The sequence below is a fragment of the Sinocyclocheilus anshuiensis genome, unplaced genomic scaffold (genome assembly GCF_001515605.1).
Source record: "Sinocyclocheilus anshuiensis isolate Anshui unplaced genomic scaffold, SAMN03320099.WGS_v1.1 scaffold2094, whole genome shotgun sequence".
Taxonomy (NCBI): domain Eukaryota; kingdom Metazoa; phylum Chordata; class Actinopteri; order Cypriniformes; family Cyprinidae; genus Sinocyclocheilus; species Sinocyclocheilus anshuiensis.
In genome coordinates, this window is record NW_015555839.1 from 132,962 (window position 1) to 139,871 (window position 6,910).

The 6,910-nt window shown below is 37.0% G+C and overlaps 1 protein-coding gene across 1 annotated transcript in view; it reads left to right on the forward strand.

The window, feature by feature from the left end:
- Positions 1 to 6,910, forward strand: part of LOC107675478 (tripartite motif-containing protein 16-like protein) — a 26,800-nt gene that overhangs the window by 17,206 nt on the left and 2,684 nt on the right. The window lies entirely within an intron of this gene.

A 6,910-nucleotide genomic window follows, 5' to 3' on the forward strand; every position in this document is an offset into this window, starting at 1 on the left:
TCTGGACACCATGTTTATCCTGACTTTTTTTCGGGTTCCTCAGAGTCTCTGAAATTACAACAAATTAAAAATTCAACCCAGCAATCCACCCAACCTTCTCCAATATCCAAGATTTAGATAATGACACCATTCATTTCCTCATCAAACGTAGCAAAACAGATCAATTAAGAAATGGCCATTTTATCCATATATTCAACTTATCGACCCCATCAATTACTTTCCTCCTTCCTTGCACACAGGAAGGTTCAAATCTCTTCCCTTCTTGACCCCTTTTTCATTGACGAAAATAGCCTTCCAGTCACCAAACATTAGTTTCATAAAAAACGTCTCAGGTTACGTATGTAACCATGGTTCCCTGAGTAGGGAACGAGACACTGCGTCCTCTAGGGGTCGCTATGGGGAACACCTTCAGTGTGACCGGTGTCTGAAGCATATATCTAAAAACGACAACAACACGTTGGCCGGCGACAGCCTATGATGTCACTACCGGTGCGACTATAGTATAAATAGGCACCGGGAGAACAAGTCATCCACTTCTTCGCCTGAAGCTTGCGTCCGAAGCATGGCAGGAAACCTAGAGGACGCAGTGTCTCATTCCCTACTCAGGGAACCATGGTTACATACGTGACCTGAGATGTTCCCTTTCAAGGGAACTTCGAACTGCTTCCTCTAGGGGTCGCTATGGGGAACGGTATACCCACGCCACCATGCTGAGGGGAGTGCATGCCAAACCACAGGCGAGCACTAAGTACCAACTCTTACTAAAGCTTTAAGGGAGTTGCCCCTGGGACGTTAGACGGCTGTCAGTGACATTATCCCCTACGGCCAAAGGCCTAAGCTACATACCCCAAAAAACTTACCTGTTAGGGCCAGAACTCCTGGGCCCGGGGTAGAGCTCAAGGCTTGGAATCAGGAATAGATTCCTTTAAGGGAATACGGTCAAGTGCCTCGAATCGTACTAGGTCTTGGCCTGTCACAAAGGGGCTACCACTTGCTCTGCATGAGCTTGCTGAAGGAACTGGCTCAACAGACCCCTAGTAGCAACACCCTGTTAAAGTAGGTATCCTGAGGATACATAGGTGGAGTGGTGCCCAAGGTGGAACCGGGGCCTAACCGACTTAAGAAAGGGCACAAAGCTGCCGCCCGTAGCCCCTACCATACAAGATTTTAGAAAGAATGCAAAAAGCTTAATGTGCGAACTTACCACAGTGTGGATTTTAAAAAATGCACAGGGACTTCGCGTGCGCACTTACCATATCATGGATTTTAAAGATACCGTTCTATTGTAGTTTTTTTTTTTTTTTATAAACTTTTATTCTACATTTACCATTGGTATCCATCGCCTGTTTGTGTCCTCTGGAATTTCTTTTTTTTTTTTACACAGTCTGCATTTCATCCTTGTTTTGATGAGTCTGTGTTTTTTTAGCCATTGAATTAACCTTCTTGTACCTCTTCTGCTGGTCTGCTCACAAAGTGAAAAAACTTTCGTTCCAAGTCCCATTATTTCGCTGCTCAAAAAACCTGCCACCAAGAAAAACTACAAGGAGATCTAAAATAAAGAAGAAGAAAAACATGTACAACGTCTGATTCGGTAGGTGCCTTTTTGTCCTTATTTGGAAAAGTTACGTACTACGTTCACGCCAAACGTACTCATTGGACAAGCTTTAGCTATTCATGTTACAGTATTTTGAAGCTGTACTGTTTAAAGGGCAAGCAATCACTGGACAACCACAAAAATATCTAAATCTGAAATCAAACCTAAAAGGGTTTTGGATCTATGTGCTCAAGAACTGTTAAAAAGATCCGGATTACAGCATTTCATTCAAGAGCCATTTATCGCACCAAACATGGCGTGCATACAATTTGAGCAAGACCGAATGAAAAATAAAAACTTTATTAAATTGTTTGAAGATATTCAAATAACTGGAATAAAGCCAGCCATTAATGTTATTACACTTTGGAGTAATGACCTCAACAGGGAGGAGTCACATCAGATGATTGAATTAATCAGCAGAGATGGGCGTTATACGCAAATAGGATTGGAGAATCAACGTACACACAGTTCCAGTTCAGAAGAAAGCATGGCGATGGAGAGGAGAAATCCACGCAAAAGGGCACAACCTCAACATCTGCTCGACGACAATGACGAAGCAGGTAATTGTGTATGTCATATATTTTTCAAATTTGTACAATATTAGCATTAAGTTAGTTAGTTAACACATGCCGTTGGAACAGTACATCAGTGGACATTTTTATAAAAGCTACCTAAATATCCTAATTTAACCAAGGCCTAGACCCTGCTTAAGCTAACCTATGATCAAAACATCAAGAAAGTTTATAAGACACTTTGATTTATATGATATTTTATGTTTAATCTAATATTAAATACAATAAATTTTGGCTCTACACTCTAAAAAAAAAAATGGTGCTATATAGCACTAAATCTAGCGTAGCGTTAGTTCTGGCAGGTCACGTTAGTCAAGCTCACATCAGCTGACTCTCAGCTGATCCCCATCTACCTATGGGAATACGACACCTATCTAAGCATTCATATATAAGGTCCCGCAGTAGTATCAGCAGTTTTCGCATTGCTAATCATAGGGGAACCACTTTTAGTGCTATTAAGCACCTATTTTTACAGGTGCTATATATCACTTTGTCAAATGGTGCCATGTAGAACCATAAGAGGTGCCATATAGCACTATGTCAAATGGTGCTGCCATATAGCACCAATCATAACTCATCCATGGCTCCCAGCATGCATTGCTACATGAATAAATGATGCAGCTGCATTGTCTTAGTATTTTCTTTTATTCTTACTATTTGCTTTTATTTTTGTTGTGACTTTTTACTGCCCTGTTTTGTGATGTTCAAAAATCATATCAAAATTTTCAGAATATTTTGTCACCATTGCTGACATTCACATGCTGATTCTTCATGTCTACGAGTGACAGAATTGAAACCTCTTTATGACCCGTAATTCTAAAAGTGGTTTATACAATTTTCTCACATTGTCACGTAGTATCATAGAACTGCAATAATATAAAACTCATAAAAGAACTAGAACCAGAGACTCAGACGCATGAAAAGATTTTACAGTAAGTTCCTTGCCATCACATATGTGCTTTATAAACACAATTGTAACAGCCAGCTAAACTTATTTTAACTTAAAAGTTAAAGTCAAGGGTCAAGAGGCAACTCAAGCAAACGCTATTCACCAAAACGGTAAGTTGAAAAAAAAAAAACATCTAAACCTTAATTCTCAATAAAGAATTTCTGTTTTAGATACTCCAGAAATAAAGTCTAACTGGTTAGTAATGTGTGAAGTTGGTGTTGCTGTTTGTGGAGAGGTCCTTTTTTCTGAGGTCAAAGGTCTCATGTGGGGGCCCTGGAATATTTCATTATGGGGGCCTTGGGGGCAAAAAAAATTATATCTTCAAGAAATAGACTGTATTTTAATGTTGTTTTAACCCTTTCCCCAACTAAACTAAGAGACTAAGAGAGAGTTAAAGAACCTTTAAAGAACTATACAGGGGCTTACAGGTTTTACGGTAGTGGTGCTATATAGCACCTCATCGACTCCAAAGAACCGCTGAAGAACCTTTTTTTTTTTTTAGAGTGTACAGAATAGCTTCTGGTAAGCAACATAGTAAGAACATTTACATGAGTCATGAGATATATAAATGAGAAAACCCTAAATGCAATAGTCTACTTTTGCTGCACCATGAAATAAATCATGAATCTGGTTTTGAGTGAAATAATAAATATATTTATTAAGCATTTATAACATGTGAGTAAAAAATGGATCAATATTTGGCAGGTATTGCATTAAAATCTCTCTTTTTAGTCATACATTTATAACTGATATCAATGATTTATAATGCATTTGGAAATGAGTTATTAGACATTTATGAACACCTTTATAAACCCTTTACAAAGGGAACCTTAATGTAAAGTGTTACCAATAATCGAATATCTTATCTAATATCTTAAAAATGTTCCTTGGCCTATGTCTTGAATCATTAATTGGACAAGCTGCTACAAAGACCTACCTCCTCTGGGCGATTTCCCTCCAGCTGAACAGACACATGCAGACAGGCAGAGGGAATATATAGGGAAAGCATATATTTTGCACAGATGATTATCTATCATGTCATGTAATATCATATAAACATCAATTTATGTAATAATAATTAGATGTTGTATAGTTGTTATATTTTTTATAACAAATAATCATTCAGTTTATTTGTTGAGTTCAGATTAAGGTTTACCTTATTAGTGTCAGAGAAGCAACTTGTGTCTTCCTTGTGTAGATAGTACACAAGTGGATCTACAAGTTAATATCTCACAAATCCTTCAGATTGGCAGTACATATGTGCTTTATAAACACTATTGCAACAGCTAAAGAGAAACTTATTTTAACTTGAAGTTAAAGTCAAGGGTCAAGAGGCAACTAAAGCAAACGCTATTCACCAAAACGGTAAGTTGAAAAAAAAAAAACATCTAAACCTTAATTCTCAATAAAGAACGTCTGTTTTAGATACTCCAGAAATAAAGTCTAACTGGTTAGTAATGTGTGAAGTTGGTGATGCTGTTTGTGGAGAGGTCCTTTTTTTCTGAGGTCAAAGGTCTCATGTGGGGGCCCTGGAATATTTCCTTATGGGGGCCTTGGGGGCAAAAAAAGTTATATCTTCAAGAAATAGAATGTATTTTAATGTTGTTTTAACCCTTTCCCCAACTAAACTAAGAGACTAAGAGAGAGTTAAAGAACCTTTAAAGAACTATACAGGGGCTTACAGGTTTTACGGTAGTGGTGCTATATAGCACCTCATCGACTCCAAAGAACCGCTGAAGAACCTTTTTTTTTTTTTAGAGTGTACTCTCATCATAAATAAAATGTTTGTGTTTTGTATCAACAGAAGCATCAGCACCAACACAGCAGGTGTCCTTAATAAAACTTAAGGAAGAACATGCATTTTTGAAATCCAAAATCAAGGTCCTTGAGGACAAATGCCGAGATTTAGAGAATGAGAGGGATTTCCTGCGCAGCAGTCTTGACAAATGGGAAAATGTTGTCTTTCTAATAAAAAGCAAGTCAATTTTTAATATGCACGCATTTAAATTGTTCAGTTTTTATAAAGATTTAGTCCTGATAAACATTTTGTAAAATAGTTTAAACATTTAAAGGGATAGTTCACCCAAAAATGAAAATTACCCCATGTTTTACTCACCCTCAAGCCATCCTAGGTGTATATGACTTTCTTCTTTCAGACGAACACAATCGGAGTTATAATAACATTTATCCTGGCTCTTCCAAGCTTTATAATGGCAGTGAACAGGGGGTGAGATTTTGAAGCTCTAAAAACCCCCTGGAGCCGCATGAAGTACGTTTTATGATCAATAGATGGACTTTTTTGAGCTTTAACCCCCCCTTCACTGCCATTATAAAGCTTGGAAGAGCTTTAAAATAACTCTGATTGTGTTAATCTAAAAGAAGATAGTCATATACACCTAAGATGGCTTGAGGGTGAGAAAATGTTGGTGGAAATTTTCATTTTTGGATGAACTATCCCTTTAATGCCTACAAACAGGGTTTGAAATTAACACCCGCCAACCCGCCAAATGTGGGTAAAAATCAGCTGTGGCGGGTAACGCTGTCAAATCACTAGCCAATCTGGCGGGTTACTTTTCGTAAATTATGTTCACTCATTAATTTCTTGGGGAAGTTCATGCAAGCCAAATCTGCGCAGGTTTAGCGCAAATACTGAACTCGTGAGACATCATGACATTATCGAGTATATTGCAAAAGCTAAACAAAACACACCTACAGAGGCGTGCATACGCGACGTGATGAAGTCTGGTTAGACCAACACAGGATTTAGTGCGCGTGCGCTTTTAGAGTGGTTCTTTCACTGCATGATTCAGTCTAATATGCATTAAGAATGATCACATAATTCAAGATGAGGCAGAAAATGTATATATTTATATCAATTCATATAGTTAATCAATATCACACGAAGAGTGCCGGTTTTTCTTAAAAAATCAGCATGGTTACAAATGTGATATTTATTTTATACAACAGTAAAATAAACAATAAGTTAATATCTAGATACTTACGTTTTAGACACCATATTGGCTGTTTTTGCGCAATTTATGTGCTATTTCGCCAACAAGAAAACATTCCAAACACAGCCACAGCACTGTTTTGCGTCTCTGAGCAACATGACGTTGTTTTGTTTCTGAATAAATCAACCGTTTAAATTATTCGGTTCAGCCGCAATGACTCACTTAACAGTGACTTGCTGCCACCTACTGGCGGTGTTAATTTCACATTTAAAGTATCTTTTCATTTTTTAAATAATTTCAAATATCAGTATTCAACATTTCATGTTTTAAATATCAAAACATTATTTATGCATTTGTAACTGCAGTTTAAAGCATTCCATGTCCCTCTAAGCTGCATTAACATGTGTAAATGCATCTAAATGCCACTTCATATGCAACTTCTGCAAAGATGAATTTTATTGATACTGATTTAATTTGTTTAGTAACAGCCTAAAGGTATTATTATTATAATTGACTGATTAAATGTAAGAATTTGACTCAAAAGATGATGTACACTTTTAGAAAAAAATGGCTTTATAAAGGTAAGAATGCCCATAAAAGTTAAAAATCGATTTAAACTTATTGGAAAAGATTAATTTCTATCACTGCTGTGAACTGACCAGCACACAGAATATGAAGAATATCAAAAATTTTAGGAGTCAGCTGTCCCCGGTAGTCCTTAAGATATCAGCGCAATAACACACTCAGCAAAATATCGTCTAATTATCTTTATCGATAAAATCACAGAAAATATTGAGATATTATTTTTTGTCAATATCGCACACCCCTAGTACTGACAAAATGA